Source organism: Orycteropus afer, unplaced genomic scaffold (genome assembly GCF_000298275.1).
Source record: "Orycteropus afer afer isolate SDZICR_OR568_19922 unplaced genomic scaffold, OryAfe1.0 scaffold00180, whole genome shotgun sequence".
Classification (NCBI taxonomy): domain Eukaryota; kingdom Metazoa; phylum Chordata; class Mammalia; order Tubulidentata; family Orycteropodidae; genus Orycteropus; species Orycteropus afer.
In genome coordinates, this window is record NW_006921767.1 from 4,009,420 (window position 1) to 4,033,908 (window position 24,489).

General features: G+C 40.3%; 1 protein-coding gene across 1 annotated transcript in view; it reads left to right on the forward strand.

Moving 5' to 3' along the window:
- The window catches only part of PDZRN3 (PDZ domain containing ring finger 3), a 333,824-nt gene that overhangs the window by 124,908 nt on the left and 184,427 nt on the right, over nucleotides 1-24,489 (forward strand). The window lies entirely within an intron of this gene.

The following is a 24,489-nucleotide window of genomic DNA, read 5'->3' on the forward strand; positions in this document are numbered from 1 at the left end:
TCATGGTCTAGAATATTTGCAAAGATGGTTTTCTGTACTGTCTTTGTTATGAGTTACTCAAATGCTACTTCTTTAATATTTCTAGAAAGGCTGTGTGGCAAAGGTGAGACTTTGTTACATGGTTATTTGGTCTCTCAAAAATCTCAGTGTAAATCCAGTATTAAAAAAAAAAAAAAAAAAAAACTTGCTGCCATTGAGTCAGATCCGACTCATAGTGACCCCTCCTTGGGTTTCTGAGGCAGTATCACTATGGAAGTAGATTACCCAGTCTTCCTTCCGAGGAGTGGCTGGTGGGTTTGAACCACCAGCCTTCTGGTTTGTGGTCAAATGCCTTAAGCACTATGCCACCAAAGCTCCTCCTATGTATGCATCATATATATGCTGTAGAAAAAAAGACTGGAAAGAAATACTAGAATGCCAGCACAGTGACAGCAGCATCTGTAGTAATTTAGAAGAATCTGTTGTCTTGAGCCACAATGATCCACCCCTTCCTCTCACTGGCTATGGGAATAGGTAGCTAAAAGTTAACTTCTCTCTGCCTCAGTTTTCTCATTTGTAAAAAGAGTTTAATGCACCTAACTTATGGACTTACATGGATTAAGTGAATAAATATATGTAAAGTGCTTAGACCACTGTCTAGTCTATAGGGAGAGTTCAATAAATGTTAGCTGTTATTGGGAGTATTGGAATGGGGAGATCATGAGTGATTATATTTTCTTCTCCACCATCTTATCTTTTCTGTAAATGAACATGTGTGACATTTATGGTCAGAACAAAATATTTTAAAAATAGAGTCTTTCAGTAGGGTTTCAAAAATATGTGTGCCACAGGTGAGTCATACTTAGATGACTGAAAAACCATTTAGAGCATATTTTCATGAGATTAGGCAACATTTTTGCTGACATTCAACTCAAATTCCTGATTAACCTCCATATATGGAATAAAAAGGTTCCCACAATTTCTCAGAACGTCTTTGCTTCTCAAGAAGTTTTACCATCCATTAGAATAGACTGTGTTTTATTCTATCATTTATAATGGTAAACTTTATTTTATTAATTGGCTCACTTGATTAGCTGCATTCTATCTGGAAAATACGGTTTTTATGCCTCTTAAGAGTAACTTTCTGCCAAATTTTAGTTTCCGAACATTTATTATATGTTTGTGCCTTATCACTTTATAAAATATCATTTATGCCCACATAGAAGGTACAGCCCTTATGTACCTGATGAAAGACTTAAAAAACAAGATTTGTTTTGGAAGAGGTCAGCCTAAATATGTAAACTCTTACAGATGCAGTTGAAATACTCAAATGTCAACTTGTACTGTAAAATTAATTCAATTATACATACTTGGAATTTTAGATAAATCACAAAATAATTTGCTAAATTAGTAGTGCTGCCTTTTTAATGTCATAATTCATGTAACAATTGTATTAAAACTTCACTTGCATATTAAACAACAGTGGGTTTGCCATTTTGTAAGAGCCTCTTTTTTCCTCCTAGCAGTTTTTTGGAACAGCTGTGCTCACTTTAGTCTAAGTTACCAGAGACACAAAACTTTTTGGTTCACACATGTCACAGGAAGTTTTATCATGAGCCATAAAATCTTATCCATGTAACATCTCAACTGGTTTTCCCATTCATCATATGCAGTTATAAGTGTGCTCACTGTAATTAACGTGAGCCTAACCCAAGCCATGGTATTTTCAGTCGCCTCAAATGCATGTGAGAGCTGGACAGTGAATAAGGAAGACCAAAGAAGAGTTGATGCTTTTGAGTTGTGGTGTTGGGAAAGAATGCTGAAAGTACTGTGGACTGCTAAAAGAACTAACAAGTCTGTCCTGGAAGAAGTGTAGCCAGATGCTCCTTGGAAGCAAGAATGGCCAGAATTTGTCTCACTTACTTTGGTCATGTTGTGAGAAGGGAACATTCTCTGGAGAAAGGATATCATGTTTGGTAAAGTGGTGGGTCAACGAAAAAGGGGAAGGCCCCCTCAACAAGATGGCTTGACACAGTAGCTGCAATGATGGGCTCAGTATAGTAAGGATCGTGAAGCTGGCACAGGACTGGGCAGTGTTTTGTTCTGTTGTACATAGAGGGTTGCTATGAGTTGGAGCTGACTCTGATGGCACCTAACAACAACAACATAATTAACCATTTAGTGATTGCTTTTAAAATTAATCTTTAAGTATTTCTAGTGACATCTAACACGTGGAGTTATATAGATATACCTATAAAAAATATGTATCTGTGTCAAATGTTTTTCTTTGGTTTCAGTTATCTCCTGCTTTATAAGAAACTACCCCAAATTTGTTATTTAAAGTGCCAATGATTTATTATTTCTCGTGACTCTGTATATTAACTGGGCTTTTCAGCTCATTTTTTTCTTGAGCTAACTCGTATGACTAGAGCAGCTGGATTGTCCAAGATGGTCTCACTCACGTATCTAGCAATTGGTTCTGGCTGTTGGTTGGGCTTATGTCTCCACATGGTGTTTCATCCTCAAGAATGCTAGCTCAGGCTCTTTACATAGCAATCTTAGAGCATCAAGAGGACAAGAGTAGAAGCTACAAAGTCTTTGGTGGCCTCACTTAGAATTTGCATGATGTCACTTCCCCCACATTCGATTGGTCAAAGTTAATTATAAGGACAGTCAAATTTACAGTGAGGAAATAGACTCACCTCTTGATGAGAGGAGCAGCAAATAATTTGTAGCCATTTTTAATCTACCAGGAGGTTCCTGTGGGGCAGAAACAGTTGCGGTTAACTACTAACCTAAATGTATGTGATTTGAACCCATCCAACAGCACCACAGAAGAAAATCCTGGCAATCTGCTTCCTTAAAGATTGGAGCCGAGAAAACCCTAGGGACCAGTTCTACTTTATAACACATGCAGTAGCTGTGAATCAGAATTGAATCAACACCAGTGGGATTGTTTTTTTGTCATTTGTTTTATTCCCCTTGCCCCACCCTTGGTTTTTAATCTATCACATCCTCATTTTGAACATTTTTCCCTTCATAATTTCTGTAACTTGACTTGAATGAAAATGTTTCAAGCTAGCCTGTCATCACTAAATAATTTTGGGGGGTTCAAAACTAAGAGAGTAAACTATAATATGAAAAACATTTAAAGAACTCCCATCTGGGGGGACAGTCTGTGTTGCGGAATAATGACCTCATATTACATTTTAGTAAATATGAAAAAATAAGTGAAACAAATCCATGGATAAACACATAAACACATTTGTTGTTAGCTTTGAAGGATGGGAATGGATTTGGGGATGTGCAGATGCCCCAGTTAAGAGGGAGCAATGTTGTGTCCAGTTATTGTCAAAGTGCATGGAGGCTACCTCATAAAAATAGCATTTCTTTGGGAATATGCTTTGCTACCAGACTGAAGTTTGGCCAATGTCTATCTTTGTTTGAAGAACTAGATTAAGGAACAAAAAAGACAGCTTAAACCCAGAGAGCCCGCCTGAAGAGAGGCATCATGTGCATCACTGTAATTATCAAACAGTTCGTGGGCATCAGCTGTGCTGCCCAGGGGGGCTTAATTACCAGATCGCAGAGTTCATCTTTACCTCCATCGTTGTATAAAATCAAAACCAGATGAAAAATCAAATGTTCTATGCAGAAGAAAAATGGATGCAAAACAAAGCATGCAAAACTCTTAAGTGTTTTCTGTTGCAAAAGGTTAAATGCATTGCCTCACACAAGGGAAGACCAGGAAACTACTTTGAATGAGTAGTAGCTTTAAGAAACCACAAAAGAGAGGGCTTGGCATAGTAAATACATCTTGAAAATGCATAATGCACAGGGTAAAAGGCAGTCTGTAATTTTTTAATTATATTTCTTATAAAAATGCATCAGGTAAATACGTGTAATTGGAATCTCTGGTGTTCTGGCTATGCTCATTTTACCAACCTTCAAAAAACTGTATTGCCTTTTGTAGGAATATTATTTTGATTTGAAAAGACTTTTCATTGCCAGTGAGAAGTAGTACGATATTTCAGAAAATGAGACAACCACTTATACTTGAAGTGTGTGTAATGTGTGCTTGTTCTGTGTAAGAAAATTAAAAGTCTCTGCCTTTCATTCAGAAGCAATTAGAAGATGCCTTTTCTGGCTGCTGGCAAACAGATGCAAGACTCTGGCAAACAGATGCCAGACTCCTAGAAGTCTAAAGTACAAAATGAAGGTGGAAAATTAGAGTACATTACTACATATCCTAGATCTCCAGATAATGGTCCAGGCCTGGGACAAGTGAACACAGTTTGTACTTCCTGTTGTAAACTTGCTCCATAGAGTCCATGACCATGGCCCACTTGATGCTCATTGTGGTCCAGAAAACCTTGTTAGAACAGTGAATTGGGTTAGTGATGTGTTGGACCTGATACCTGAAAGAAAAACCTATTCTTAAAGAGATGAGACCAGTAATTTGGTCTTATTGGCTGTTCATTACCTAACACTTTTTATTGATTCCAAAGTGCTCAGTAGAAAGTAGAAAGTTGAGGCTATCCCCTGGGAATTTTGCCTATGTCATTCCAAATATTAGTGTATTTCCAAATATTAGACTGTTCAGTATTATGGATTGAAGCCATCTGATAAATTAAAGTGAATCTATCACTGTGTTAAAATAAGTTGGTAACCAGAGACTGGCAGTTCAAACCCACCAGCCACTCCTTGGAAGGAAGGTTGGGCAATCTACTTCCATAGTGATACCACCTTGGAAACCCAAGGAGGGGTTACTGTGAGTTGAAATCAACTTGATGGTAGTGAGTTTGGCGTTCTTGTTTTTGGTTATAACAACCCCAAAACTTTAGGGGCTTAATAAATATTTACTACTTGTTCAAGTCAGGGCCGGATGCAATTCAGCAGAGTTTGGTGACTGTTATTTGCAGCCATTCAGGGACCCAGGCTGCTTCTATCTCATTTCTCTAGGACTTCTGAATCCCTCCACTTGGAAAGAGCGTGAGGATCTGGTAGGGGAAGTTTTTAAGGGCCAGACACAGAGTTGATGCACAGCTTCTGCTTCTGTTCTATTGCCCAGAGCAACTAGGAGAGACTAGAAAAAGGAGCCCAGCTGAGCAGTCCAGTGAGCACTGTCAGTCTTGGCTCTTGCTCTTCAGATGAGAACCAGGGGAGGAAGGACTTGCACTTGAGGCTCACAGATGTAGTTTTCAATCTTAGCACCAACAGTTGGTGACCTTGCCAGTGGGCCCTGGTGTAATATGCAAGGAAAATGACCTCACAAGGCAGGGGAGCAGTGGTAGTTCAGAGGTCAAATTCTCAATTCCTGGATGGTGGGCCTCATTCATAGCCACCACTTAGGTCAGGAGAAACTTGTGTGTTGCTTTCATGCTAAACACATTTCAGTGGAGCTTCCTGGTTAAGATGGACCAAGAAGAAAGGTCTGGCCTTTCTTCCGAAAATCAGTGAAAGCCCTGCAGATCTCAGTGGTTTGAACCACAGCCAATCATGAGAATAGCACAGGACTGGGCAGCATTTTGTTCTGCTGTAATTGAGTTAGCCAGGAGTGCCCACTGGACAGCAGGTAACAACAATGCAGGACAAAACAATAGTGCTGTGAACAGAAGATGTTTCTTAGGGTGTTCAAGATCCTCACCTCTACTAGCCTGGCCACCCAGCAGAGGTAGAGCCACTTGTCTTATTTCCCTTGGGGTGCATTCTCTTTCTTGTCTTGGATGCAGTGGTTCTTGAATGTGTAAAGCCTGTTCTTGTATAGAGACTTGCCACCTTGAGGACTCAAGGAACGGGACAGCTGAAGAACATGTGTGGCCTTCTAGACATAGGACCTTCCTTCCAGTCTTCAAGTTAAGGATATTGGTTTAAAGAAATCTTTATCTCTTAAAATAAGTTCTCAATGCTTAGGATTAGAAACAGCTGGAAATCTCTGTGAAAGGGCAGAGGTTGCAGATGTGCGTCTGAGTATGTTTTCACTGGGCACAACAGATGCTCCAGAATGACACACATACCCATCATGCCAAAAAAGCCACATCTTAGGGTATTTGGCCTGGCTGAAGTTATGCCTGGGTTGTCAGGGTGGGCTCTGGACCACCACCACGGTTACTGCTGGGGATACCAGTTGCAGGAACCTTTCCTCCAGTTGCGCCTGTCAACCCCTCTTACAGGCAAGATTAAAGGACACCAAGAGAATCTGATATGGAGCTCTGGAATATGAGTGCTTGTTCTGGAGCTTTTATTAATCAGTTCAGTTGCATGAAACTTTCAGCATCTCTGGGATACATGCTTGAAGCCTGGGAGTCATTAAAGATAGCAGATGCCAAGATCTGTCAGAAATGGCTTACTATGGAATGGGGTGGCATAAACATTTATATTTATTACCCTGAGCAAAAGTGTGGCCCAAAGAAGTTTCAGTTACTTTCTTTTAAGTTTTTGAGTCAAATTAGCATCAAAAGATTCTGGCAATTATATTTAAGTCACATTTATTAAGAGAAAGACTGTGTGTGTGTGTGCATGTGTGTGTTAAAGGAGCCTATCTAGCTTGTATCATATTTTCCTTTTTGCTTTTATGTTACATAAGGTATAATTGCTGAGAAATTCCAAATTCATATCCTTGTAAATTCTCCCCTGCCTTGCAGTTCAATCCTAAGCTGAGTTACTTCAGGGCTAGCTACAGCCTGCTTTGCTTGTTTGTGCATTGTCACACACATGTGGTTGCATAATAAATACTATTCTGCAGTCACCTCCAAGGTGTACATTATGTGAGAGGTCCACGTGGTACATAACAACAGACAACTTGAGAATGACAGTCTAGGAAGTGCTGGTTATAAGCATGTGATTACTCTGATTACGGACCTATATGAACTTGACTTGTCTTCATGCTGCATTGTGCCCGTGTGAATTGTTAGGTGAAACTTTCACAAGATATTCTACCCTCATAAGGCCAATTCTGTGGATTCGTGTAGCATTATGAATAATTTGTTCTTGTAAAAAGTTACAATAACAGGGTAGACGTTTTTGAAGGTTGTAGCCTTCACTGGGGCTCCATTGTCCAGTGAAATTAAGGCAAATAAAAATTGCAACTGGGCTGGTGCACTAATCTAGAATTCATTTGCTTCTTCTTTTTTTTTTTGGCTAAAAATCAGTATTAAGGAATGTGGAGGCTTGAAGTTAATTGAGAAAAAGTGCTAGGCAAGGATGTTGGACTCCTTTTATAGAATACTTCACTTTTGATCTACCTGATGTTGAACCTCTTTTCTTTCTTTGATGTTGAAATAATAAGATTAAAATCAACCTGTTAAACATGAAACCTGTAGACATGAGAAAGATTTCCTTGAGTAAGGCTCCTTTCTAATAAAACTTTCTGGTTTTGCTTTTTTAAAATTTTCTTTTATGAGCAATTTTGTTTGCTGTGCATGTAGTGGCCAGATTTTTAACTTCTTTTTGACAAGAGTCACACCAGCCAACAGTTGTCATGCCGAAGGGCTGTATCATAAATTTGAAATGTGGCCAAATACAGTATTACTTCTCACTTCTTAGATTACCACACTGGACCACCTCAAAAGCACCTCAAAACAGATTTTGAGCTCTGTAACATGGTGATCTGTAACCCAACCAATAGCATGGGGCTCAGTTAACACCACCTCTGCCTCTCCCACGTGGTCTGCTTTGTTTTATTGCTGTTTCTACAGGCACATCCTACGGTTTTAGTAGAAAGCAGGGGGTCTTGGAGACCCACATTCAAATCCTGCTTCAGCCTGGATGTGAAAACTTGTTATGTTGTTAGCTGCTATTGGGCTGGCCCTCACTTCATGGGGACCCCATGCATAACAGAATGATGTATTGCCCAATTGGGAGCCTTTCCTGTGATCACTTGTGGATAGGAATATTGCATGGCTGATTTTTCAGAAATATATTGCCAGGCCCTTCTTCCTAGTCCATTGTAGTCTGGGAGCGCCACTGAAACCTGTCTAGTTTCTTGGCAGCTCACACGCCTCCACTGACAAGCAGCTGGTGGCTGTGCATGAGGTACATAGGCCACGAATCGAACCTGGGTCTCTCGGATGGAAGGTGAGGTCTTCGCCACTGAACCACCAATGTCCCTGTGAACACTTAAATAAGGTCTTAGCCTAACCTTCCTAAACCTGCCTAAACCCTTTTCCTCATCTGTTTAACAGGGGCAGCAGTATCACAGTGTCAGTTTACAATGACGATTACTATGAAATGATTCATGGAAAGCAGTTAGCACAATGCCTGGCATGTGGTAGGTACTCGTGTTAGTTTCCTAGAACTGCCACAACAAAATAAGTACCACAGACTGGGTGGCTTTATAGAGCAGAAATTTATCATTTCACAGTTTTGGAGGCTAGGAGTCCATGTCAGGGTACCAGCACTGTTGACTCCTCCTGAGGACTCTCAGAAAGGAAGTACTCCAAGACCCTCTCCTACTTTCTGGTGGCTCCTGGCATTCCTTGACTTGCACCTGGATTTGTTGCCTTCATCATGTGGCTGTTCTTCCCATCTCCCTCCCTCTGTGTATCTGTGCCTCTTGTTCAAGGATATGAGTCATAAAGGATTAGGATCCACTCTACTAGTGTGACCTCTCATTTGCCTTCCAAGATCTTATTTCTAAACTGTCCCATTTGCAGGTGTAGAGGTTAGAACTTCCATCGTATCTTTATGGGGAACACAATTCATTCTACAACAGTGCTCTTTATTGCTTGCGCATTTGCAGATACCATAGGAATGGGAATTATTCACCAGATTTTCCTCACCGGTTTTTGGGAGTCAAGCTGTAGGCTGAATATGGCCAAAAGTGTTTTCTGGAACTTACAGTGTATTTAAAAATGTTTGGAATTTCTGCCAACATTTAAAACTCAGAAGATTTTTACAGAAAAGTCTGAGTTTCTGGCTTTATTTGGAAATTCAGCCCATCTGGTAATGCTGCACTCCCCCTCCCTAACCCAGATGGCAACAGTTGGATAGAGCTGAGAAGTGACTGCTTCCCTAAATGGGGATATGTACTCAGACCTCCCTTCCCTTCATGGTTCTGCCTGCTCCCTGAAGGCATGTAAACTGTTCCCGATTCACCCCCCCCCCCCCCCCCCCCCCCCCCGTCTAGACATCAGGCTAATTTAACTCAATGAGTGAAAGTGTGTATTTTCTGTGTTTGGCATTGAGAATTTTGGAGGCTACAGATGGGCCTTGAGATGTGTTTGACTCTAGCAAGGGCCAGTAGTCTCTTGCAAACCCTGAATGAATAAGTCCTTCCTTTCAAGAAGGCTGTTATGGATTGAATTGTGTATCCCAAAAATATGTATCAGCTTGGCTAGGTCGTGGTTCTTAGTATTATGTAATTATCCTCCATTTTGTGATCTGATGCAATTATCTTCCTTGCTATTAATCCTAACCTCTATGATGTTAATGAAGTGCGATTTGAGGCAGTTATGTTAAGGCAGGATACAATCTGCAGGGTTAGGTTATATCGGTGAGTCTCTCTTGAGATACAAAAGACATTAAACTAGCAAGCAGAAATCAGAGGGCCCTACTACCACCAAGAAAGAAGAGCCAAAAACAGAGCATGTCCTTTAGACCCAGCATCTTGTGCTGAGAACCTCCTAGATGCAGGACAAGATTGACACTAAGATGGTGATCTCCAAGAACACTGGGCCCACAGATGCTGAAAGGAGTCAGGGAACTTCCTCCTAAACTGTGAGCCGACAAAGAGAGAAAGCCTTCCCCTAGTGCTGGCACCCTGAATTTGGACTTCTAGACTCTTAAACCATGAGAGAATAAACTTCTATTTGCTAAACCACCCACTTATGTTACTTCTATCATAGCAGCACCGGGTAAGTAAGACAAAGGCTATCTCTTTGATCCAGAATTCAACTTTGGCAGCAAATAATCAGAGGCAGCGTTAGGAGGGGGCTTTGGGTACTGGGTCAAGTAGGAAGCTGAGCCCCTATAACCAGCCATTGAATGGATTGATAGAAACAGACCCAAGTCACTTTCACTGATAACACTGACAAATATGGTAATGATAGACATTATGGAGGAGAAAGATTATTGCAATCAAATCAAGAGAACATATGAAATACCACGGAGAAGCCAGGAAAAGGCACGGCAGAATTAATTTGCTCCATTACTGAACATGTCTTGTATACAATCTGTACTCTCGATTAAGTTATTTAAAAGTATATTGTTGTTGTTAGGCACCATCAAGTTGGTTCTGATTCATAGTGCCTCTGTGTACAACAGAAGGAAAAGGCGCCCAGTCCTACATCATCCTCACAATCATTTTCACTGGCAGTTTTTTTTAGAAGTAGATCACAAGGTCCTTTTTTCCTAGTCTGTCTTAGTTTGGAAGTTCTACTAAAATATATGGACCATGGGTGATCATGCTGGTATTTGCAGTACTGGTGGTATAGCTTCCAGCATCACAGCAACACACAAGCCACCACGGTACAACAAACTGACAGCGTAGTACAGTAACGGTCTCTTGCATTTCCCTGCATTACTCTTCACAGAGCTTCATCCTTTATCTTGTCTTTATTACAATCTGCTAAACATGTCACACTGGAGTTGACAAATGACATGTGTCCAGTCATTGAATTAGTAGCATCTCTTCCTTAAAATAACAAGGTTTTCATGAATTACATTGAGGTATATAATATAAATGAGTATAAAAAAAACACAAAAGCCACTGCCATCATGTCAGTTCTGACTCATAGCAACCCTCATTGGGTTTCTAAGGTGGTAAATCTTCATGGAAGTAGATTGCCTCGTTTTCCTTCCACGGAGTGGCTGGTGGGTTTGAACTCCCAACCTTCTGGTTAACAGTCAAATGCCTTAGGCACTGTGCTACTTCTTATAAATGAGCATAAGACAAGGATTTTTATTATTTTTTCTAGAGAAATCAATTCAAAATTTCTGCTTTAAATTCACTTTAAAGAAAGAGTAACATTTGATCTGTATTGTTCTCTCCACAATTTAAGAGGGTAGATTCTGCTATGAATAACATTTACAATTTTGTAGGCAATTTGGTTCTTCTATTTGACTCAGGTTTTAGCATAACCAGGTATATCAGGGCTTTTACAAGATCACTTTGATAGTTTGAGATTTCATATATATATGTGTGTGTGTGTGTGTATATATATATACACACACACACATACATACATACACACACACATACACACACACAGACATATGTATGTATATATTTTGTTAAGTCTCACTTCACCGGGGATTTCCTTGGTTTTCACAAAGACTTGACTACATTGGCATTGATCTTGGGGTTATTTTTTTCATATGAATAACTAGTTCTCAACTAACATCCATTTCTGTGAGGAATTTTGTAGTGAACCAATACATAATTGTGGTTTTGTTATTTGATAGTGGTCTTATGTAACCACTTTATTTTTATTGCATGGGCATTAAATTGTAAAAAGTGTCTATGCTATGCTTAGTAAAAGAACCAGAGCTCTCTAGACATCTTTGTGGTCATTGTTCCAGAAAGCCACAATTAACTTCAGGCTGATAGAGAACACAGTTGAACAGCACCATAGCAGGGAGGCCAAAATTTCGATCCCCCGGAGAGAAAGAGAATCTCTGTTCTGTGGCTTTGCATGAGGCTTTTGTAGTGGTTATCTGAAGTTTAAGGAATTACAGTTAAGTAAAATCATGCTAATGATGATGGTGACGACAAATGCAATACTTACATGTATGGAGTGCTTAAACCTTATTCTAAGGGTTTGTTGTCATTATTTCTTTTAATTTTTTACTATGATGTTATGAGAAAGACATTAATACTGCTCTCCCCTTTTACAGAAGAGAAACCTGAGACACAGAGATTAAACAACTTGCTCAGTTTGATGTATTTATTGAAGTGCCATAATTTAGACTGGATCTGTGTCACACTGATGCTCTTAACCCACGTGCCTCCTTTTAATAGGAGCTGTAGAAAACATAGCCACACACACATTTATTTTCACCAGTTGATAATTCACTAGTGGTCTAGGTAGTTCTTGAGGCAGTATAGCAATCCTTGTGTTGTCAGGTAATAATGTGATGCTTTCTCTTGTAAGTGCATTGAATGTTAACAGTTTTATGAAACTCTTCATAAGAATTGAAGAGGTTTCAGGGACTTCATTACTTGGATCCACAGTCAATACCAAAGGAAGCAGTAGTCAGGAAATCAGATGCCATATTACATTGGGGAAATCTGCAAAAGGCCTCTTTAAAGTGTTGAAGAGCAAAGATGTCACTTTTTTTAAAAAAAAAAATGTGCTTTGGGTGTAAATTTACAGAGCAGAATTTGTTTTACATTCAATAGTTAGTGTATATTTGGTTTCATGCCCCAATTACCATCCCCAACCCTAACGCACTCTCCTCCTCTCCCTTCCCCCCCCCCCATGCCCTTCTTAACTGTGCACTCCTGTCTGTCCAGATTTCCCTCCATGTGAATGCTGCCCCTCTGGTACCCCATGGCTGATTTCTCCAAAGAGTGTATTTTCCTAGAGTAGGTGGGCACATCGCCCTGTGTTGAGTGTTTTGCATATAAGTTTTTCTACTATTGGGCTGAGGGCCAGTCCTTGAGAGTGAGTCCTATCCCAGGCCCGAAGGATATTCCAGGGCCATAGTCTTGGAGGTCCCACCAAAGTCCATCTTACCAGTAATTCTGATCATTATTGTGTTTTTGAGTTTTATTCCACACTTTTCCTCCCACTCTATCTATATTTCCAAATGCCCTTGATTTTCTTTACTTTTCTTTTCTTCAGACGAGAGGAGACCATTAGCTGCATCTTAGATGGCCACTTGAAAACTTTTAAGACCTTAGTCACTACTCACAAAAGTAGGTTGTAGAACAAGATAAGATGTCACTTTGAAGGCTAAGGTGCACCTAACCCAAGCCATGATATTTTCAGTTGCCTCATATGCACCTGAAACCTGGACAATATATAAGGAACACCAAAGAAGAATTGATGCTTCTGAATTGTGGTGTTGATGAAGAATACTGAAAATACTATGGACTATGAGAAGAATGAACAAATCTGTCCTGGATGAAGTACAATCAGAATGTTTCTTAGAAGCAAGAATGGCCAGACTTTATCTCACCTACTTTGGCCATGTTGTCAGAAGGGCCTACCATTCCCTGGAAAAGGATAACGTGCTTGGTGAAGTAGAGGGTCATTGAAAAAGAGAAGACTTTCCAAGAGATGGATTGACACAGTGGCTACAGTGATGGGCTCAAGGATAGCAAGGATTGTGAGGATGGCGCAGGACCAGGCCATGTTCCATTCTGTTGTACACAGGGTCTCTATGAATTGGAGCCAAGTCGAGAGCATCTAACAACAACAAAAACAACAACTAAAATGTGTTCTCTTGCCCTGTTAAGATATAATGGGTCTAATTTAAATATATTTAGATGACTCTGAGTCTCTGTTACGGACCATCACTATCCTACTCAATTCACATTGTTTTCTTTTACTCTTTAGAGTTCCAGACTATATTTTGGAGTTCACAAATCAATAATTTTGTCTTGCTGTTACTATTTCTCAGCCTTCTTACCGCTTAATAGGCTATCAGGTACTCTGGATTTTTTTTTTTTTTTAAGTGCAAATCTCCCTATCTCCTCTTCCTCCCACTTCTAACTTTTAATCTTCTGTGACAGGAAAGCACATTACCTGGCGTGCTAAAAGAATGAAGCTACGTTGGGTTCCCTGAGGAAAAATATAAAGCCAGGCCCCATTTATTTCTTTTCTTGTTTCCTTTTTATCTCCCCTCCCCTCTTCCTCTTTTTTTTTTTTTTTTTCTTTCTTTTTTAAAGAGAAAATCAGTCAGTCAGTCGAAGTATAGATGGACCCAGGCACATTGGAAAAGATGACTTATTTTTCCAGCCAATTCCTTCCTCGAAGCCAAACTCTGTCTTACTGTATCTTCTTTCCCCCCAACTCCCTCACCCCATTGCCTCCTTACTTACCAAAATACTTTTTAGGTGATAAACTAGTTAGCATCAAGTTGATTCCAACTCATGGCCACCATGGAGAGTCAGTATTTGCTGGCTTAAAATGAAAATGTACTAACTGGGCTTATGTTGGAGTTCAGTGAGGGAGAAGAGGACACAGAGATGGCCACTAGATGCTGTCAGCATGATCAGGGGTGTAAAGCTATAGGGAGAGGTGGGGACTGAGTGCTGTGAAGAGCACTTGCACGGATGGGCCAGCAGAGAAACTGCAAGTCACCTGTTTGTACGTTGTCTAGAGAGGGTCTTTGCCCTGGCCTGTGTTTAGTTTTAGCCTAATGCCTTGGGTGAGTTAGGGCTTTGAACTGGTTCATTCATGGCTGATGCAGCAAAATCAGAACAGACTTGAATTTGTGAAATGTGAGTGTACTGAAACAGTAACTGGAATGGGAAAAATTATGGGTTGAAGCTCTGGAATGGGAAACTTGGAAGAGATGTAATGAGCCCTTTCAGGAGGTTCTTGATAGGAGCCTGATGGGGGAGGTTGTATTATTGCCAGGACAGTGGAGAGCAACACATATTCAAAGTGACTCAGTCAGCCACTATCTTTGAGCAGGGCAGCTATGTTTCTGACTCTGCCTGTTAAGATATTTGGTTGCTATGCATCATGCACATTGCCTTTGTTTTCTAAGAGAGAGATTAAGGTTCTAGCAGGGCGTTAACCTGTGATTTTTCTCATTCCAATTATTGTTCTGATCCATCACATTTTACAAATTTGGGTCCGTTCCCAGTTTTAGTTCATTGGCCATGACTGAACCAGGCAGAACAGGGTTCCAAGCACTTGGTGAGTACATGAACATGCTAAGGATAAGGGGCCAAGGTGATGGCCTTTTAACCCACTGATGACATGAACTGTTCCACACTCTCTACCTTGCAGATGCTTGACAGCTAGGGCTAGAGCTAGGGCTCTCGGTAGCCCTTCAAAATAAATTCTTGAGGTCTTAAAATCTGTGTTTAGAAAAATAAGAATGAAGCCTAGCTTGTGTTGAACAGCAGAGTCTAATAGCAGAGGTGCTTAATTTTTATTTGTACTCTTGGACCCTAGTTCCGAATCCTTGTTCCACAACTTTAGCAATGGGGGCATAAAGCAAAACAAAAGTGTCTTAAATATTTATAAGTACGTATTAATCTTGCTAACTCCAGCAAGTTGATCAACAAGTTTGATCTATCTTTGAGTTACATATTTACTATTTACAAGATTTTAAAGCAATGCCTTTTAGGTCTTTTCTGTGAAAAGGTTCTTAGGACTTAAACTGTCTACTTTTTCTCAAACCCACCCCATCACCCCTATACTGCACATCAGATCCTGTACAAGAGGTAAAATTCTTGACCAGTATCAAGGCCTATTTGAAATGCTCCTCCTTGAAAAAATGGTTCATTTTCTTAGTTGGTTTTTTAAAACATTCTCACTGCATGGCCCTATTCTGCCATGAATATAATGAAGAATGCAGCCAGAAATAGAATGAAGAATGGCATTTAATGTAGAAATTAGCAGAATTTAAAATCATCCACATGACTTCATAATTGCATGTAAGAGTCACTTGTTTCACAGACACTTGTTTGCTCTTGACACTTTCCCCTAGGGTCTGCTCTTCCTTGACAGAAAACTGGGCCAAGTTCTCTTTTTGTGATCTTAATCTAAGTTTAATGGAGCTCTACTGTATATTTCATGATTTGCTTAATCCTTGTTGATAATTACCGGCCGTTTGCCCCTCTTGGCCATTCTTCCTGTTGAAGCATTTTCTTTTTCCTCTGCAGTGGTAGGCTTAGCTAACTCTCCCTGGCCTTCAGGAGGGCCATCAGGTGGTGAACCTTCCCAGGATACTGGGTAGAAGTGGGAGCTGAGTCATTTGAAGGATTTAGACAGCAGATCATTAATTGTGAATACCTGTGTCTTAGGGCAGGTCTGAGCCTGGAGTGATGTAAGGCAGCCGCATTGGTAATAAGGAGTAATCTTGCCTTGGGCCTCTTTAGTCTGTGTTGGGAGGTCCCCTGACCTCAGAACCCACTGCTCTTTGACCTTGACCTTCATAGCCCGGAGTGTCAGCAAGGGTAATTTGTTCAGGTTTATTGTGTGTGGACCTATGCCTGTGGCTTCTGGCAACACTGTGAGGAGAGCTCTGCAGGAGCCTTACCCGTATGCTCATGGTGGGAGAGGAGTTAAGATTGTATTTCACCCATTCCAAGTAAATAGGGGTCTATTTCCATCCCTTGGGTTTTAGGTCAAGTGGTACTTGTGGGTGGTCTGAAAAATGATTATTGAAGATCCCTCTTATCCTTCTTGAAATAGCACTGAGCACCCACTAACTAGAGTTGTGGTGAATGAATCTCTCTAATATTAGTGGATGATTATTCTAGTAAGTCTTTGGACCACTTTCAATAGCTCAAAGACAGCCACTTTAGCTCAAGCAACTTTGTTCATGGGGCTGAGAATACTGAGAACAGGCCAGTATGTATCAGTGTTTTGTTTGTTCGCTTTTTCCCCTGCACACACCTTAGATTTAGAAAATGGCCTGGCTAGCAGTCACATTTTGGTACCAATGAGATTTTTGATTCTTCATGTTGAAGCCTTTGGGCACTTGTAGGAATAACTTGTAGGCTGACACTGTACTTCAAGGACCTTTGCGTTCTAGCTGGCCAATACTTGGAAAATAAAATGTTTCTCAAGTTGTATTTTCAACACGGAGTTAATGAAAGATCCAGGATAAAGTGCAACTTAAAAAACAAAACTCAACTGCTGTCGAGTCAGCTCCAATCATAGTGACCCCTCCTTGGGTTTCTGAGACAGTATCACTATGGAAGTAGATTGCCCAACTTTCCTTCTCAGGAGTGGCTGATGGGTTTGAACTGCCAGCCTCCTGGTTAGCAGACAAATGCCTTAGACACTACGCCACCAGAGTAACAGAATCTTAAAAATCATTTCCTGATTTGCAAATGAAGTGTGGGGTTGTTGTTGTTATGTGCTGTCGAGTCGGCCCCGACTCATAGCGACCCCTCCTTGGGTTTCTGAGGCAGTATCGCTACGGAAGTAGGATTGCCCAACCTTCCTTCCGAGGAGTGGCTGGTGGGTTTGAAGCGCCAGCCTTCTGGTTAGCAGTCAAGTGCTTTAGCCACTATGCTACCAGAGCTCCTGAAGTGTGGGGAGGAGGAAGTAAACCAAGCAGTGGGAGCTGACTTTTTGAGTACCTACTTAAGCCCTGTAAGAGGCCTATAGATTGCCTCCTTTCATCTTCACAGAAGTTTTTCAGGGTGGGATTTTTTATCCCCATTTCACAAAAGATTAAAAACTGAGGGTCAAAGAGTTGAGAGTCCGGGATAGGAGAAAATTTATATTATCCACATCACACCCATCTGTACGACCTCAGTTTCATAATGGAATTAACATTGCTTCTTGATCATACTTGTGTTCTTAATAGATATATCTTGTACTTTGTTTCTGACTGCCCTAGCCCCTAACTTTCAAGAGAGATGTTATAGGAACAATGTCCAGAGTGTGTGGTGTTGGAATTGGGACTTAGGAAATTTAAGTTTCCAGTGTGCTATGAAGGAGCTCTGGTGGCTTAGTAGTTAAAGCATTTGGCTGCTAACCAAAAGGTCGGTGGTTCAAATGTACCAGCTGCTCTGTGGGAGGAAGATGAGGCAATCTACTTCCATAAAGATTGACAGCCTTGGAAACCCAATGGGGGTCACTATGAGTTGTAATTGACTCAGTGGCAGTGGGTTTGGGTTTTTTATTTAGTTTGCGATGAGATTTAAAGGTAGTCACTGATAACTCTTTCTAGCTCCTTATCTGTAAAATGAGTATAGAAATATTTCATGGGTTGTTGTGAGAACACTTTGATGTAATACGTGTTAAAGTACATTGAGTAATAAGTATTTATTGAGCAACACCTTTTAATATCAGAGCTGTGCTGAGTACTGGGTATGCAGTGGCGAATAATAATAGTGCTCTTGTATAAAGTGCTTATTGCATGTGGGAGTCCTATGAAGTGCTTTACTTACATCATCACCTTTGATTTTCCTCTTAGAAACATGAGATACACAGGTACTGTTAACCTTACCTAAATATAAGATGAAGAAACCAGTGTCCAGAGAGGTTAATTAAGTAACTTGCTTATTTAACTTGCTACTGCCTCGGAAACCCAAGGAGGGGTCGCTATGAGTCAGGGCTGACTCGACGGCACATAACAACAACAACAACAACTGTGTGATGGAACTGAGATTAGGACCTAGACACAGCACTTTTTTTAAAAAAAAATGCATTTTATTTGAATATAATTTATGTACAGTGAAATACACAAAATTAAAGTGACATGGGTCAATGCATTTTTTTTTTTCAGTGTTTCCTCCCCTCCCCTCTCACTCCTGGCAACCAACAAAGAAAGTTTCCCTCCATATATAAGCCTTTCCTTGACCCTCCACAACAATGAACTAATACTATATTTGTCCTTCTGTGATTGACTTATATCACTCAGCACAATGTCTTCCAAGTTCATCCATGTTATGCAGTGTTTTGCAGACTCTACATTATTCTTTAGTGCTGTATAGCATTCTCTTGTGTGTATGTGCCATGGTTTGGTCATCTCCTCTTCCACTGATGGGCATGTAGGTTTCCATCTTTTTGCTATTGTAAGCAGTGCTGCGATGAACATGAGTGTACATATATCACACTTTATTCCTGTCCTGGATCTCACTTCTCTAGGATATATACCAAGTAGTGGGATTGCTGGGTCAAATGGTATCTCCAATTCCAGCTTTCTAAGGAATCGTCATACTGCTTTCCATAGTGGTCTTATCAGTTCACAGTCCCACCAGCAGTGTATGAGAGTCCCGATCTCTCCACATCCTCACCAGCATTTGTTTTCTGTCTTGTTGAACCTTGCCATCAGTGCTGGGATGAGACGGTATCTCACTGTCGTTTTGATTTGCATCTCTCTGATGGCCAATGATTGTGAGCATCTCTTTGTGTATTAGCTGGCCACCTGAATATCCTCCTTGGTGAAGTGTCTATTCATGTCTCTGCCCATTTTTCAATTGGATTGTTAATTCCTTTGGTGGTGAGGCATTGGAGTTTTCTATAAATCTTAGAGATATGTACCTTGCCAGATATGTAATTATCAGCAAATATGAATTTGTTGCTGTGATGACAAATATGAATTTGTTCGGTGCTTTCTCATGGTGTTGATTTCTTTGTTCCGTATAATTTTCTGTGCTGAGCTCGTTTTGTTTATGAATCATGTTATCAGTTCCTTCATTGCTATTGTTTTAGTATTCGCTAAATATTTGTGCTGGTCCTCTTTTTTACTTTGATGTGAAGGTTTATCATTTTTCTTTGAGGTTACCCTGTGATTTATAGTTTTCTTTGCAAGTTTAGAACAGTCTGTTCTATCTTGTAGTTGTCTTGACTTCCCTACCATCTAGAAGTTCTGTAATGACACGGTTTTTTTTTCCTCTCTTTGATTTAGTTGTCCTTGTTTGTCATTTGATGTCTCTGGTTCCCTGTTTACAGTCTTGTAGGCTTATTTATTTTGGATACTTCCATAGCTGGGTTTGTTTCTGGGTTATGTCATCATGTGTGTTAATGGTCACTTGTTGTTTGCTGTTGCTGCTTCTGTGTCCAAGGGGCTCCCGTTAGCATCTCTTGTAAGGTTGGTTTCATTTTAACAAATTCCCTCAATTTCTGCTTATCTGGAAATGTCCTAATTTCATCTTCATATTTGAGGGACAGTTTTACTGGATATGTAATTCTTGATTGGAAATATTTGATAAATACCATCCCATTGTCTTTTTGCCTGAATGGTTTCTGCTGAGAAATTTGAGCTTAATTTTATTGGTTGCCCCTTGTAGGCAACTTTTGTTTTTTCCCATGCTGCTTTTAGGATTCTTTCTTTATCTTTGGTTTTGGTGAGTTTGATGATGATATGTCTTGGTGATTTTCTTTTGGGGTCTATCCTGTTTGGGGTTCACTGGCCTTCCTGAATAGATATGTTCTCATCTTTCATCATACCAGGGAAATTCTCTTCCAACAAATCTTTGACAGTTTTCTCTGTGGTTTTATTTTTCTCTTCCTGTTCTGGAATTCCAATGACACGTAGGTTATTCCTTTTGATGGTATCCCACATGAACCTTAGGCTTTCTTCCTTTTGTTTTGATCTTTTTCCTGATTGATCCCTTTCTGAAGAAGTACTGAGGTATTTGCCTTCAATCTCACTAATTCTGTCTTCCATTGATTTGATTTGACTTCTTTGCCCATTCAATGTGTTATCTATTTCTGAAAAACTGGTATTAATCTTCTGGATTTCTGTGTGTAGATTTTGTATCATTTCTAATTTTTCATTTATTTTGTCATTTTGTTCTTGTATTGTCTTTCGAAATTGTTGCAGAGTTTTCTCTGTGTTTTCCTCAATTTTGTCAGTGTTTTCCTTGATCTGCCTCTCAATTCATTGAAGATACCTAAATATAATTCTTTTGAAATCCTTATCAGGGAGTTCCAATGTTGTGTCTTCCTAAGGGATGTGTTTTGGTTCTGTATCCTAGTTCCTTGTTTCTCCTGCTTTATCTTGCTTCTTTGTGTGGACTATGATGCTGTGTTCTTTCTGAGGCATTGTGATGTTTTTGTGTTTATATTTAATTGGTGATTTTATGTATGCATTAGTTGACAGCACTTATACACTCATCACCTGTTGCTTTCCTGTTGTCAGCCTTTCATATGTCCCTTGCCATCCTTGGCCAACAGAGCCTATTCTTGGGCCCCTGGAATCTGAATGATAATGCTGTCACTTTAAAATCCAAAATGGCCACTGCTTGTAATCATTCAAAATGGCTGCACCCTCGGTCACTTTAAATATCCAAAATGGTTGCCATGTGTAAACAATCAAAATGACTGCACCCTCTGGACAGCAGAAAGTCCAAAGCACAGGTTGTTTTCCTCCTTGCTGTTTTTCTTCCTAGTCATAAGCCACCAGTGCAAGTTGTTCCTGTAGCCTTGGGGACCAGGGCTGATATTTAGGTCAATTCTCAGGTCCCTACACCACTTGGAAATATTCAGGCTGTTGGTCCCATCAGAGTAGCTGACAGTCCGGAGCTTGGACTGTCTCCATACTCACTGTTTTTGTTCAGGTTTTTCCACTAGTTGGTGCTGAATCCACTTCCATACAGTTCCTTTCAAAGCTCAGGGCTCCAGAATTATCTTCTGTATCTCTGTCAATCGGTTTCTCTTTTCTGAAGAGGGTCTTTGTCGCTTGTCTGCCTATTCTTCCATCTTACTGGAAGTCTAGACACTCCACTTTTGAAAGCTGTATTTTAGCCATGACATCATAATGTCTGTGCCCTACAAACACTGAGGGGCCCTGCCCTCCAGAAACTCAGAATTTAGTGAGAAAGGACAGAAATTACACAAACGTAAAAACAACACGCTGTGCTAAGTGCTATAAAGGAAAGGCAGGGTGGATGAACTCGTCCGCAAAGAGAGTTCCATGAGATTGGGGAATCTGGGAGGGCCCCTCTAGGGAGGTCTGATGTTTAAATTGAGATCTAGAAAATGAATTGTCATTAGCCAAGTGCTAAGAGGGTAGCAGAATGCTTCAGAAGAGGAGACTGGTGTGTAAGCCTAGAGGTGGGAAAAGTCTAGATAGTAGGGGCTGAACTAGAGAGCAGCTGATCCGTGACTGCACATGGTTAGTGGTAAAGAATGCTTTGAGCTTAGGAAGAAAATGATTCACAATCAGTTGGCTGACACTGGATTTAGTATTTTCTCTATTTTATTACATAGGTTCAGTTTATAAGCATGAAAGAGATTCAGCTTTTTCATGAATGCCAATAACTGGCCACATTTCATAATCCTCTCCCAGCTCCAAATATGAGAAAACAGAAGGAGAAGTTTTGAAGTTCTGCTTCCAAATATTTCCGTAGTGGTCCTTTATGGGACTTCTTTCCTTAGAACCTGGCATGTGTTCATAAAACATGATGTTCCTCTGCCTTTATGTACATTAGAAAAAAAAAAAGAAAGATTTAACAGAGTCATAAATCTAAGCAAGGAAGCCCTCAAAAGCGCATCGTAATTGTAAATGCTGAAACAGGCTTTGCCTGAAATTAATGAAGGGTAATTTATTTGCTTTCAGAGCAGAATCATGTAGACCACCAAAAAGGTTTTGTGAAAAGCCTTTTTACCTATACTTATTCCATACCTTTTGATTCTGTATTTAAAAATAAAACACAAACTCACTGCCATTGAGTCAATTCCAACTCATAGAAGACCCCCTTTGGGTTTCTGAGGTGGTATATCTTTATGGAAGTAGATTACCCAGTCTTCCTTTCACAGAGTGGCTGGTGGATTTGAGCCACCAACCTTCTGGTTAGCAGTCAGATGCCTTAAGTACTATGCCACTGGAGCTCCTTTGATTCTACATAGAGGGCAGCAGTTTTTCCTGTTAATTTATTGAGAATCAGACATCTCTTATCCCTCTGTGTTATGTTTCACTGGCTCTTTTCCCAAAATGTGAAAAAGGATTGTGTTTACTTTTAATTTGCATCCCTGGTTAACAGTGTCACTGACCTTTGCCATTCCTTTATAAATCGAAATTAATTAAACTAGAGCTTGGCAGTGAAAACTAAATATAGATTTCTGTTCTGTAGCCTTGTGGGGAGGGGAATCCCTTTAATTAGAAATTGCTGATCTCACATCAAAGGAGCAAGAGAAGACCAAGTTCTTTTTCATTTTTAATAAAAAGTTTTTCTGATTGCCAAGGGCACACCTGACCACACCACAGGCAGCACATGCAGCCTGGGCAAGTGGTCATTGAGGTTAAAACCTACCTTTAGAGACCACTGCTTTTTCTGAACTTGATCAATTTAGACGGGCTAATTAGTTAATCAAGGAGCCTTGGTGGCATATAGTTAGTTAATCACTCAGCTGGTAACTGAAAGGTCAGTGGTTTCAACCCACCTAATGACTGTGGAGAAGAAAGGTTGGGTAAACTACTTCTGTAGTGACACTGCCTTGGAAACCCAAGGAGGGGTTGTGATAAGTTGGGTCTGACTTGACAGCATGTAACATACACACACACACATCTGGTCCTGTAAGGATGAAACCAAACTTAACTGCCATAGAGTCAGATATGGCTCATAGCGATCCTCCTTGGGTTTCTGAGGTAGTATCAGTATGGAATTAGATTGCCCAACCTTCCTTCTGAGGAGTGGCTAGTGGATTTGAACCGCCAGCCTTCTGGTTAGCAGTCAAATGCCTTAGGCATTGTGCCACCAAAGCTCCCATCATGTAAAGATTATAGGCTAGGAAATCCTTTGGTACAATTCTGCTCTGTCACATGGGGCCCTTATGAGTCACAATCCACTTGACAGCACAAAACAACAGCAGTTATCTGCTAGTCAGGGAAATGGAAACCCTTCTTGGAATTTTCTTCAGGATGCTGGTGGTAATATGCATCACTAAAGTTTTTAAGGTTTTCTTAAGCCTGATTTTGAATATCTTTAGGGAAAGGCATTTTATATCAAAAGGAGGTAAAATATGCACACGATTCTATTTTACTTAAATCTCCATTTGAAAAAGAAAACGATCTGCCAGCTATAGACTGTCTTCTGGTCTCCAGATTTGTTTGATTTATTTACAGCTTTGACTATAAAAAGGGATGATGGTATCTTGCCATGTCTTTTCTCTGCACTATTATGTATTAAACTAAAAGTCAGCCCTTCTTGTCCAACAGTGTTCCCCAAACACTCAGAATGCAAGTTGCTGGGTGAAAGGAGAGGGCCTGGAGAATGGTAAGCATGCCCTCTGGTATCTGCATGTAAGAAATATTCACAAGCCTGAAACTGTCCATTGCTGATTGGTAAATCCAATAAATTGCCTTGCAGGCTTCAAACTCCTTTTACAGAATACTTCGGATCCTTTGCCAGGGTTTCAGTGAATATGTTCCCTACTTGTTCATTTCCTGCTGCTTTTCTAAAAGCCTCCTGCTTCCTTTCTGCCAGATGCATCTGTTCATTCCCAAATGAAAGCAGCTTCCAGAAAGTGCTGGCAAACAACGTCTGAGTAATGGGAGGGATCTGTGTTGTCCTGCTGTGTAATACACAGGGTCAGGTTTGTTTGAAGCCCTTCCATTGCTGTAGTTATGCCACAATATTTCTCTTTGGATCATTAACCAACTGTTCTGGGTTTTTTTTTGTGGTTATATTTTTCACTTAACTTGAAATGTTATAATCCATATTCTTTTATTATATTCCTTTGTATTTGTATCCCTCAGCAAAATATTGTACTTTTCTGCAGAAAATTCCTATCTTTTGCTGTTTGATATTATTTATATATGATTCTCTGGGTAGCCTAGTGCCTCAGGGGGAGCTCTGGTAGCATAGTGCCTAAGGCACTTGACTACTAACCAGAAGGCTGGCAGTTCAAACCCACCAGCCACTCCTCAGAAGAAAGATGGGGCAATCTACTTCCATAGTGATACTGCCTTGGAAACCCA